Here is a 13,794-nt window from a genome sequence, read left to right as displayed (position 1 = left end):
CCGAGATCTCATTTTTCTTCTTTAAAACTGTGTACCATGTATTACATTCAAGGGCTTTACAGTGTATGACCTATATTAACCTTATTTCATTTTGCAGATGGCATTACTGGAACTGGTTAAGCAGTTTGCCTAATGACACATGACGAGCCAAAGGTAGAAAGAGAAAATAAATCAATGCATCCCAACACCTAATCGTAACCTTACTATAATCACTGAGAAAAAATACACCTTTTCTCTCAGCTTATCCACTCACAATGCCGATTTGCTTTACAGACTATTCTGTGGGCTATTTTTTGCCACACCGCTTCTGACTTTGAGCAAGACACAAAATACAAGAGACATCAGTGCAAATCTCCTCTCTACTCTAGCAGAGGCTCATGACCTCCTCCGGCACGATAATACCCATGACAAAACAGAAGTAGGCTGCTGTGGCACATTTTATCCAGTGGAAAGAAGAGTGAACAGGGTCAAAGGAGTAGCCGAAGTGGTACGTGGAGATAGAATCGTGTTGGTTACCGTTAGCTTTAAGATGTGGCTGTTCCATCAGCTACCAAAATACCTGAAGAGTAAGGGGGAAGGGAGTAGAAGAACCACAAACAGCTGAAAAAAACATGGATAGTGTGCTAGCGGTGAGAGTAGCTGCAGCACTTGCATAAAATCTAGCGGAAGTGCTCTGCAGCATGCATGGAGGCACAGAGCAACAGACCTGTCCCTCTCATTGCCACCACCACCATCATCTCCACAATTACACAGTGGCTACCTACAAAAAAGGCAGTCACATCTTTTCAACACCTCGTTCTGACTCTTTGCTGCAAAGATAGTGATGGCTGAATTCTACAAATTGCCCTAATGTCCAAAAGTCGTCATTTGCATTAAAAAAGCTAAAGGTTATAAAATAACACATTGTCTCTGTACAGGGATATGGATGTGGCCAGGGGCTAAGAGGAGAATAGTGACTTTCCCTGCTTTGGCAGAGTGTTAGTGTCCCACATACAGCAGCTAAAGGGATGCTGGGCGTTTGAGAAGGAACCACGACATTCATTCTCATCACTTTACCAGTAACACACAGGTTGCTGCTAAAACAAGTTGTTGCTCCTTTATGAAGCAACATAAAGGTTGGCCTCTCCTTTCAGGTAAGACGCAGGCACTCAGGTTCTCAGCACTGAGCCACGTGCTCCTGCTGGGCTGGGTGAAAAAGCAAAACGCTGTGTGAGAAACTAGACTTGATTTGAAAATCTCACCCATTAAGCTTCCTTTACAAACACTGAATTGCATTGCATCATTTACTTGTTCACACTTAAGCTAATCTAAACAATGATAAACTATCCTAAACTGTGATATAATTAAAACAGCACTGATCTAGGTCAGGCTTTTTCCCTCCTGGCATTCTTGGGTTTGGATCAATACATCTCAGTCTCTCAGAATGTTGTCCAGTACATGACATATTACAGACTGAGGCTAAAATCCTGATATATCTACCAGTAATAGCACTGCAATTTGGAAGAAAATAATAAATATGCATGACTGCTTAGAATCACAGCACTACATGGCATATTGCATACCAAGTTTTAGCAACCACATTTAGCTTTGTGCTTTTTAATGTTGATAGCAACTTTGAAACAAATATGTTAACATTAAAACTCAGGTATGCTTACGTATCATCTATTAACTTGCAACAAAATCACTCAAATTGAAGAAATAGGTGTTTAAAATCCATTTGGAAATACTCCACACTGCACAAAGCAAGTAGAAAATCAGTGTACTTTATCAAGAAGGTGCTATGAATTTTAAAGATTTAAAAAAAAAACCAAAACCATAATACAGCCAAAATCATGACACTTCAATGTCATTTTGAGTGTTTTTCAACACCTCATGATAAAAGCAGTTTAAAATTCTGTTCTGACTCTAACCCAGAGAAAGGCAGGATTGATTTTTGAGATTTAAAAGTCATGTCTTAATGTCACAGCCAGAATCTGTCCAGCATCCAGCCTCTTTGTCATGCAGAGGACTAACAGCCAGCATCGGCCCCTCTTCCACACTGTTCCCTACACACAAGGCAGCAACTGGCACAGGTGGAGGCTTCAGCACCGGGGGATTTCCAATATCAAAGGCATTTCCCAAGAGCACTTCGTGGCCAATGTCAAGCTTTTGGCTTTGCCTGAAAAAAAAATATAAGGTGCCAGATCTCACTAGGCTTATCTGTGATGTGTTTGTGTCCTCCTGGCTTTAACAAATCAGGTAGAATAGGTTACTTAGGGGCTTGCACAGGGGGATGAATATTCCATTTCCAGTAATTATGTGATTACTAGGAAAATGTTAGGCACTTTTAGTTTAATTTTTATGATACTTGAAAGCCTTCAGTACAAACAACTTACAAACACATAGATTCTATCATGGACTTTCTGGGCGCAGGTGTTGGGCATTCTCCTGATGCAACAAATATCCAAAAGGTAACACCCTGGAAGGCCCTACCTACACATAAGGCAGCATAGTAAGATGGCAAGCTATGGTTGTTTTTAAAAGGTACTGTTCTTACTCGCAGCTCCTGCTTCCCAGAAGTTCTTGCCCCTCAGAGTGTTTCCTTCTTCTTTCCCCACCTTGATAATTTGACATTTGGCAAAACTGCAAAAGCCCATGTGTGCAGGCTGCAGTGTGGGTGAGAACTTCCAGGTACTGACAGATGTTTTCACCTCTGTCAGTAGGGTTGTTTTACAAGGTTCCTAGCTCTTCAGGCAGCCTGAATACCAAGAAGCCTGCCAGTCCCCTTCAATAAAAAAAACAACCAAAACCTGTGCAGCCACACACCAAGCAGGAGGCACCTCTCTGCTGGGGGTCAGGGAAAGACACACTTCTGGTTTTTTTAGAAATCTCCCTCCCCGTATTATTAATGATGCTTACATGGCAAAACTACCAATTTTATTTCAAAGGAATGCTTTACGAAGGCGTGTTGCTGATAAATTCAGTCAAACTTTTCTGGCATAACAATCTACTGAGCACTACTTTAAAAAATGAAGGAAATCAAAAAGACCCTTAAGCGCCGTCAGAAATAGGCAGCAGCTCATAAAAAGGTATTTAATATGCTGGGGCATTGTTTCTCCACCTCCATTTGTCAACAGCCTGTGTGCTGATCTGGTCATGTACTGCAATCACAGTGAGCATCTCAAACCAAAAGTACCAACAATCTGATTAAACAACTGCCTGGCTTTTGGTTAAAAATAATTGAAACCGATATAGAAATTCACATTTTGTTAGTCCACTGGCAAAATGAAGATGATATTTCAATCTTCAAATCTACATTTTATATATAGGTTTTATATTTTTAAAAACCGACACTAAATAGATATTATCATTTTGTACTTTGGCATTCCACTCGTTTTACTGAAATACTGTGAATGAAAGAAATTGAGTATCAAACTCTCTTTGTGTTAGACGTATATATATCCTCATAGGTATTTAGTGGCAAGTTATTAAATGTCACTATTCATTGAGACAGTACATTTTATGTCTTTCTTACAGAAAAAAAAAATCTATCTAAAGTTTGTAGCTTTGCATGGCAATATTTCAGAGCCTCACTTTGGTATCAATGGCTTCTTCATCCACACTTACATGCTCAGAAATAGAAGTGGAGAAGCAAAACATCACCTGTGTTTTACCAAGCTGTCACTTGCCAAACTGCAGTGGTAGTGATGGTGTCACCATCACACCAGGAAGCATGACTGCCTGGTCTATACCTTTCCTTCTGTAATCCAAAGCTTCTGACATAAATAGCAAAAAGTTGTGGTACTGTCTCTCCATTTGAGCTTGGTCCTAAGCATGCTCTGTTTAGGTCATACGGAGCATAACAGTAAGCAAAGCTACCCAGGCTGCACCCCAAAGAAACAGATGTTTGATGTGAACAGACAGACCCTAACCCGATAAAAGTAAAGCCTTGCAAGGCCCATGCTTTTAATTATGACTTCTAACAATATCTAAATTGGTATTAACATTTTGTGTAGTGAGTCCAATTATTCAGTGTCCGGAGTGGGATCATGAGACATACTACTATGTTTTGTCTTTTATACATAATCTGAAAGAAAACTATGAAAGTTTAAACACGATCTGTGGTTTGTTTTTTTTTTAATAGCAGTCCCTTTTAATTAAGTAAATCTTGATCATGCCATGAGACTAAAAATCAGGAAGTTTAAAAACCTGTCAACTTGGCTCTTCTCTCTCATCCCAATAGCGATGCATACATTTCAATAAAGCAGCTGTTTTTCACAGATACTGAATCACAGCTGAAATTACAAGGAATTACGTGTTCAGCATTTCTCTACATCAAATCACATACAAAGGTATTTAATAAGTATCTACACTGGAAAATACTGGTCTGAAGTGGAGTATAGCAGTGTTGCATATCCCTCATCTATCAACTAAGCACAGTATTCACTTTGCTAGGCATCTTCTGTAGAGTGCTTTAAGGCCCCCAGACATTAGCCCAAAGCAAAAACGTATTGTCTCCAATTAATTGTCTATCTTTTCAAACTTACTGTGATCAAAATGACTGAGTTAAACAAAATGGTTACTAGTAACAGGAGACTGTGGTTAACCAGCAAGCTAAGGTGGGTGTATGTGCATGGAGTTCAGAAGAAAAAGATGTGCTGCATGCTGTTTGCTTCTCCAATGTGAATTTATAAAGGGGAGTGAAAGTGCAATATCAAGTGAATTAGCAAGAATTGAAAGGATTAAAATCCCAGGAACCGATGAAGTCAAAGAGAAATAGAAAATGGATTCAGCCCTAAAAAGATAAAACTATTTAACAACTTATTAAAACAGTCCATCATTGTAATTAAAATCCAAGTACCTAGGAAAAAAAATGGCACAAGAAAGGTAATTATTTATAAGGAGACTTTAAAAAGCCATTTATTGTGAATTTGGGAGAGAATCAGCCTGAAAGAGTTGGTAATAAAAAGAAATTGTTTGTTTATTCATAAAACTTATTTTGGTCTAGCATACCACTAAGAATCCGTAACATCTGCTCAATGGCAGCTGTAAGTAACATTAGGAACACTCAGCCGATTTATATCTTTCCTTTTTATTAAAAAATAAACAGGTCTTTTTAAATTATTCACTAGTAAATTACCATAAAAATCAGTGCTGTAGCAACTCACATTTTGTGGAAAGGCATCTGCAAGCTTTGTATGATCATGATGATCTAAACCTTTCTACGTTTCACTGACTACTTTACTCTTTATGTGATGTCCCACCTAATTTAGCAAATGAAAACGTAGAAAACCTACAAGCCACACCAGAGTCACGGCCGTGAATAATACAGAATACACCACTGATACCTCAAATGCCATATTAGTTACCTCCTTCCAATTTGAACGGATTCTGTTCTTACCTTCCCTTTGCCTTCCGCCATTTAAAAATTCCACTCAAATAATCTCAGATCCTCTCCTGCTTCATTAGACAATAACCTCAACTGACAGAACCCTTCTCTGAATTATTTCTGAGTAACAAAATGCAGCGGTGTTACTAATTAATAATTATTTGTTCTGATCTGCAGCATTTTCATACAGAGATTGCAAAGTGCTCTGCACATTCCTGTGTTTCACAGCAAAATTGTGTTCTTAAGACAGTAAAGAAGGCACAGGAACCCTTCAAACCTAAAAGCTTCTCTTTACCCCTGACTGACACTCTTTTTTTTTCACTTAATCTCTTTCAGCAGAAAAATATATTACTTTCTTCCTAGGTTTCTCTCCTGCCTTCAGTTCTTACTTCCTAATACAAGCAAGTCCCTGCAAATGAACTCACCAAGAAGTTGTTCAAAAGCACAGAGTAGCTCTGTTTATTTTACTAGGATTTTTTTGGTTTACTTCTAAGCAACAAACCAGCATTTCTGCAGTACACTCTGGAGACAGTTAGTTTAAAGCTAAGTGAGCTGTAATTCTAACCCAGGCGCTGGAAATCGCTGTAAATGCCATCGTTACAACAGCACAGGGTCCATCCATCTGAAGTTCCCACAGAAGCCTGCCTCGAAGCTGCAACCGTGCTGCAACTGGCAACCAAGCAAAGTGCTGTGAAGCTAAATTTGCTTACATCCAGAGTAGCTGCAAACACAGTACCTGATTACATCATAAATGTAACCAGTTAGCTATCAACAGCATGTATATGGTATCTCGTTATCAGAGCACCACCTGAAAATGCTACCCCTCCTCTTACCGAGGACTAGAAGTCACGAGAAACATGGCACCCCCTTCCATCACACCCCACCAAACTGCTTTCTCATCCTGGGGCTCGGGTTTGTTTCAAAGCTCCATTTATGCGTAAGGCTTTGTGTTTTCTTTGAGCTCTCTACACGTCCATTTTCCAGGACCAGTGGGAAGGAGGCTTTTGAAGATATATGATACATAATTTTGTATTGCATAATTTAAGTTTAATGTGCTGCACAGAATATGGAACATCGTCATCTGTTTCCTTTTTGGTCCATTAGAGATGAATTAACAAATCTTCTTGATAAACAAGACCTCACCTCTGTGATGTTCGGGATAGGCTGGTAAGTTGGACATTGGATTGGCAGTGTAACTGCAAAGGTGATGGAAGGACGACTTTTTGCTTAAGAAAAAGTCCTGGCGTCATCAAGGAGGAATCTTTTCTACATCTTAGATTTAGGAAGAACTCAACTTGAGAAGTCAGCTGCAGTTGTACACTGTAGGGAAATCACTTTACAGCACAAATGCTAGAGCGGAAGAAACATCAAAGGTGCAAATGACAATCAGATGTCAGACCCCTGTTGACTTGCCATGAAGACTATGGACTTTGCTGTCATCTTTGTCTTTGAAAAAATTCTCTCAAAAGCAGGACTATTACAGACAGCTCTGGGAAAGCTATTGTCTCTGGTATCTATAAAGTAAGCATAGTCAGAAACTAGGAATTGTCTTATCTGAGAGATGCTGAAATTAAAAACTACCATTTCAGAAAAGGAATTAAAAAAATATAAATCAGGAACATTTCCCAGGGGATGAAATTCCACAGTATAGTATCAAAGAAGGGAATATCTTCCGTTCTTTTCCACATCTTCCCAATACGGTTTGCACTTTGGCAACATGAATCAAAGGAGCAGAGAAAGCCTGGGAGATAGGCTCCAAGTAACCCAGGTACCTACCAAGGAAGTTCAAGTCCCTTGTGCAACTCACCAAAAATGCTGCAAGCAACCACAGAGGCAAGGTGGAAAAAGCCATGGAGCTGTCTTTCCAAACACCACTGAAATGAGCACATTCCTGAAGAATATTGCTATAGCCTATGGTCATATTCTGATAGAAATATTTTCCTTTGAGAAAAGACTGGCAAAGTCTATTAAGAAGACCTTTTAAATTCCGGTTAAAAACTTAGGTTTATAAGGAAGGGAAAATGTTAAATAGAAGCATAAACGTTTGCATTTAAATAGGCAGTCCTGTTTAGCTCAGCAAGGAATGTGTTTGTAGCATCATGAACCCAACAGTTAGCTTGTGTATCCAGCCTGTTTCTCTGCACTTAATGAAGTAATACTTTGAAATACAGCATCAGCACCATCAGGATATTAGCTGTTAAAAGCTAGTGAATGTCTTTATATTGATCTCTGTGTGTTTTAAGATGCAGTTTATCTGTAAGGAAACTATCCATAACCTCCTTATGACTAACTTCTTGTTTCATATGACTAATTTTTGTCCCACTTTCATGTCTCAATATGTATTTCACTTATGTTTGTGTCCATCTCGTTATGCTTCTTTGTTTTCCACTGCATTCCTGTTCCTTATGATTAAATGGGTTTCTTCAAAGGAGCATCCATAGTGTTTTAAAATAACCTATTGATGTTCAAGATCACATATTCCATTTTTTCCATTCAACATCTTTCTCTTTAGAAGTCTGATTTCACATTTCTGATGTCATGAGCATATACCTTCAAACTAGATAGGCACGATCACTAGGCCTTGCCACCTTAAAAAGCAACAAAAAAATCCCAGGACCTACAACCCTAAAATCATGCTTAGTTTATTTCCACATCTATATTAAGTTTCTGTTAAGGGACTGGATTTTCTAACTAGTGTTCCTACTTGCAATCTCTTAAAAGATACTTTAATATTTCATAAGCCAATTTTGTATAATTGATAGATACAGTAAATTAAATATTTATTTCTATTTTTCACTGGTTTAGTAGAATTTAACACCTGCTGCTAACACAATAAAAAAACCAACCTGAAGTATCAGAGAAACAAATAGTACCCTGTACATCTATTGATTTTACATAATATTTCCATGTTTTAAAATTGCATTCTCTCAAACCATTACTTTCAATACCGGAGCTTCACAGATGCAAAGTTTTCTGCTAGGAAGCCGTGTTATTTTGATGGCATGTTTGACTAGAACTATTCGCTGTGCAACGATTTCTGAGTCTGAGGTGATATGAAACTTCTGAAGTTTCAACTCAAATTCTAACAAATTATTTAACATAGAAACAAGGTTTCATTCATGGGGAAAATTAATGCAACAGGGGTGCTTTCTCACCTCTCTGCATCAGTTGTTATAAATTGAAAGTATACCGTTTAGATATTAATTAACATGCTTTGCAAAGATCTTGAATATCAGCAAAAGAAAAATGCTATTCAGGCATTTATGATAGTTTGTTAATAGAAGGTTGAGCCCTCCCAACAGTGTGTTATACTGTCAGTACATGCCCACCCACTGTAACCTATTTCACAACCAGTTTCAAAGGTTGAAGCATAAAGAATAGCCACTTTCTTACAGGTCAAGAAGCAGAAATCTGCAGATCAGGGTTCAAACCCTTCTCTGAGATCCAGTGACAAGTCCTGGGATTTCTGGGGAGTTACCACACTCCTGCTCCTCTACAATTTCTTGTAGGGGCATACTGCTCATTCCATTTTGCTCAGTGCAGGGAGAACACCAAAGCACAGCAAAACAGGCGTACGGGAGGCACGGCAGAACTCTTTCATTTAAAATAACATTTTGGGTGGAGTGCTGTGAAAACAGCTGAAGGGAGGTGACCTCCCTGCTGCTACAGGCAGTACTGGTAAAGCATGCAGTGCACGATACCATCAGCCTAGAGCACCACGGCAAGCTGTGCCAGCTCCCACCTCCACTGTCGATCCCAGGGTTGGTTGTACTAGTAAATCAGAGTCAGCAGCTCCCACCAGAAAATTTCCAGACTTTCTCTTGCTCCATCTCCCAATTTCAATCGTGACCAAGGATATTCCATCTTCATGCACAGGCAGGGAAAATTTCTGCCTTCTAATGAGAGGAACATATTTCTGCTTATGTCTTAATTTACTAGACCTCACAGAGGTCCTATAAAATGTGCAATGTTGATTTTACATACAAAACAGAGAAGCTAACAGAGTTGTCAAAGGTGATGATAAGTTAGGAGTCATTCTGCTACCTCAAACAATCCTACCCATCTTCTGGCTTCCTGACTTAACTTGGTATTCTTCTGGTGAGAAGTGCTTGGAAATAGCACTGTTTCTATTAGTAAATGGGGATGGTGGAGGGAGAAGTCAAGCAGTGTTGTGGATAACACAAAATCAAACAAACAGGTACAGAGCTGACAAATGTCATTTGTTTTACACTGGTATTTCTTCTTTGACTTGAGCAGAGGGTGTATATTGCTATTTTCTGATTACAGCAGAATACCAGTAATAGAATAGACCTTTCACAAAATTAGCAAACTGAGTTGCCAGGCATCCTGGTATGACAAATATGAATGGCCCCAGATAACTATCTCCCCTCAGGTATGGCTGTATAGGCTACCACACAGTTCAGCAAGAACATAAATAAATGCATAACAAAACATGGCATTGCATGCACATCTGGGTTTCTAGCTTAACAAACTGCAAACAAATGAGGTTTTACTGCATGCACTCTAACTCTGTTCTCCCTTCACAGACTCTTTGTATCTTTCTTTTCCCCAACTTCTCTGTTTCCCTTACGTATTACTCCTGTCCTCTACTTACTCATACAGGGTTCTGTTGCTCTTTTGACTCTGCTGAAAAGACTTTTCATTAGAGCTTGCCCTAGTGTTTCTCAACCACTTCCCGTTCCTTCACTTCTGATTCCCTATACATAAATTATTGAGTTCCAGACAGATTTTTAAGTCTCATCTTGCATTCCTTCAAGGTCTGCTTTACTCAAGCCCAACGTTTTTTTTTTGTGTTACTGCTCTTTGCATGGACTCTCATCAGTAATTCAAACCTGAGGCTATTGTGATTACATTGTTAAAACTTTTCAACTCCAAGCTTATCTATCACGCCTACATTATTTCTAGTGATTAGCCGCAGTATCACTGTTAAGCTTGTAGGCAATTACACCATTTAAGGGAGCAGCCTTGTACTGCCTTACTGAATATGCAGCTATTTGCATTTTTATACCACTGGCTTTTTTATTTCCCCCCACTCTGTACCAGAATAAATGAAGTCAGTTGTTCCTGCAGAGACCTCTTTTAGACCGATTGTATTTAAAGACCATGCATCTTTTGATCTAACTCCTAATTCAAAAACTTTTTTAGTCCATAATGTCATTAAAAATTTTGAGACAGACTGTGTCACTCTGACCCGCTCTGTATCTTTGTTTTCCACAGCACATTTTGTGCTCGTTCTTGCACTCAACTTTCAGTGATGTTAACCAGAGCTCTGAACATGCAGAACAACCGCAGACTATGCAGAATGCAGCACATCTGCTGCAGCAGACAGGAAAGTTATCAACTACTAATATGATTCCATAGCGTTAATTACTGTCCTGATGAGCCTCTTACAGCAGCCAACTGCAACCACTTCTACGTATTCAAGACAGTAACCAAGGCTATGTTCCTAAAATGACATACAGCACTGCATCTGCATGATGCAAAGTGCTGAAGTAGTACAAACTCTGCAAGTTCAAATTTATCTAAAATTCTGAAGGAATGGGCAGATCATTGGACAAATGAGGTATTGTCTGCATGCATGCAGACAGAAGAGAGCTGACATAAACATCATTTTATGCGCTCTCAGTAAACTGACAGAAATTCAGAAACGTGCTCATGCCCACACTAGATCTAATCTGTACTGCCAGAAGATCACAGCCAAAGAAAATTGGGATTCTTCTCTACCATTTGACAACACAAGTGGGAGAACTCTCTCTCTGCACTGCGCTTTGTTCTCTGGAGACAAGCAGTCAGATGCAAGAATACGCTGCGTTTCAACATCTACCTTCCTCTGCCAGTGAGTGCAGCTCAGCCAAGCTGGAACAGCAAGCAATCCCCGTCACACCATAGACTCACTTTGACTCCTGCTTGGTTGGAGGGAGAGAGGAAATGGCCACCAGACTGTGACTGAGAAAGCCTTAGTCACCAGTCAGGCAGTAAGTCCTCTTCCTCTACATTCAGAAGAGTAAGGACTTACTAGTTTGTCCCCAGCCCCAAACTGGACCTCCAGACCAGAGCTTAACACCATCTGTCACCCTGGAAAGCACTCGGAGACAGTTGACATCTGTAGAAAGGAGCTACCAATTTTGACCCGGTCTGCTTTTAGAAGGTGACAGCCACACATCACCCCTGATTTCTGAGGGACCTTTTACAGGGTAAAGTGTACCCTTTACAGATAAACTGTAAACTCAGTACAGTTGGTTTTATTTCAGACACGTAAAACAAGACACAAATTGAAATCTTGTTTTATATGTTACCGAGCCTCCTCCCTTGGTTTGCCTTTCATCTGGAAATGGTCTGGGCTCTAATAACTGACTGACTTCGTATCAAATTACAGCTGAAGTTATAGACACATAATTAAATCAAACTTTTCTTTAAACTTAATACAACTCACATGCTATTGAGGGGACCCTCAACTTCTCGTTTGAGTGTGGGATTTAAAGCCAGGAACTCACAACTGATCTCAGCCTGACTTTTGACTTGTCTGTTATTATCTTCATCTCGTACTTCAGAGTGCAATTGTAAGATTTATTCTGCTAATGTCAGTATGAGCTTTGAAGATGTAAAGTGCCAAGTATTATTACTTATTCAGTAGTCTTGTTTCCTACGTAAGTCACATTTGCGCAAAGCATGCCTAGCTTTTCAGTCAAATTTTGCTAGTTTGGTTTCCTTTTTTCTCTTTCATTTTTCATGAAACATTTGCTTGGTAGAAGTTTTGGATTGTGGCGGTCCACATCCAGCAGTAGGAAAGTCATCCCTTGCACCTAGATAGCATGTTTACAGCCATACCACCTAACCCTGGTCAAAACAAATCTTTGCAAGACAGTGCTCAAAACAACAACAGCTATTGGTACCTTAGAATTTGTCTTCCCATTATTCATACTAAAAATGGACCTGCACCAATATTAATGACAGTATAAAAACCTTACTTAGAGCTGGGGTGAAAGCTTTGCATAGCCAGGCATTATCCTGTGATGTTCCAAACCACATTTCTTGGACTCTCTCTTCTTATAATCATTAAACTGTTATATCTTTTCTTAATTCAGGACTAGGCTTTTGTGCAGTGAGATGTTCCGGTCTCCAGGATTTTTGAGGAAACCTCTTCATGCAGTACTCCCATGTCCTGAGGTTTTTTTTGTGGGAACCTTGTGGCACTGCTCTCTGCTTTTAGAGACAAGGACTGGATACTACAGCCCTCGGCCAGTCTCTCTCTGGATCCAGCACAAGGCCAGCCTATTTGTGCCTTTAAGTTTTGGTAAGGTTTGCTGTGAAAATGGTGAGTGTGTATTAACTAGAACCACTCCTGTGAATCAGGATGAAGGATTGATAGTGGGCTCTCCTGAGAACTGCAAGACACAGCTTTTCTTCACCGTTTGGCTATATTATTTCTGTTCACTTTGGAATGAACAGTATCAAAGCATCTAAAAAAATTTCTGCTCACACATTTAATATGTTTTAATTTTCTTCTTCTAGACTATCAGCATCAGACACCTTATTGCCTCAGCCATCTTCTGCTAATTTTGCAGGGGTTTTTTGTGCTAGAGACTTTAGAAGTTAGTTTGTTTTAGCACTAACTCATTCCCTTTCTAAATTCAATTTTTACATTAGTCAGCATCTCAACTTACAATTTATTTGACTAACTGCTTAATGACCTATGAAAAAATTGTTTTAAACCCGTACGTTTAGTAGAGCTGCAGAAGAACATACATCACTCCTTCGTGATCTTTCCACAGGTACTTGTTTAGTTATATATAATGAAAACAAGTATCTTTCACACGTCACTGCTGTGTTTCCCTTAGCTTCCCAAAGAGTGACATAAAAGGAGCTGTACAATCAAGACCAGCTTTCACAGTCAAAATGACACAGATGAAGTTTTCACTTTTAAAGTATAGTACATTTACTTAATCACTTCCTCCACCTCTCCCCCCGTCTTCATATCTTAATTAATATGAATTGTTACACAGAACAATAAAGATTTTGTAATTGGGTAATATGGTTAAAATGTGATTTTCCAAAATAAAAACCTCATATATGACTGAAATATGCAGTTCAGTCAATCACGCCTTTACTGAAGAGTTCTCTTCCTTGTCTTGGCAGTTTCTGATGTCTGTGTCAAAAAATAAAAGTTAAAAAATGGCCTCTCATAAGAGAACTGTGTACAAGAACCTGTTTTTTTTTTTAAAGACATCATGATGAAGAAACATAGAACAGTTCCCACTGGTATGGGGAGTCCGGCACTCCCATTTGTGTTCCTTAGGACTGTTTATTCCAAGAGGCTACAAAGACACAGATTTGAGTGTCTCCTGTAGAAATGGATGTGACTCACACAAGTATACACCAGACAGTGAAAACCACTAATTAGTCTG

At 39.2% G+C, this 13,794-nt stretch overlaps 1 protein-coding gene across 1 annotated transcript in view; it reads right to left on the bottom strand.

Moving 5' to 3' along the window:
* DERA (deoxyribose-phosphate aldolase) overlaps positions 1–13,794 on the bottom strand; it is a 56,464-nt gene that overhangs the window by 13,838 nt on the left and 28,832 nt on the right. The window lies entirely within an intron of this gene.

This window comes from Aptenodytes forsteri, unplaced genomic scaffold (assembly GCF_000699145.1).
Source record: "Aptenodytes forsteri isolate BGI_AS27 unplaced genomic scaffold, ASM69914v1 Scaffold241, whole genome shotgun sequence".
Taxonomy (NCBI): Eukaryota; Metazoa; Chordata; class Aves; order Sphenisciformes; family Spheniscidae; genus Aptenodytes; species Aptenodytes forsteri.
This window is presented reverse-complemented; position numbering and strand designations above follow the sequence as displayed.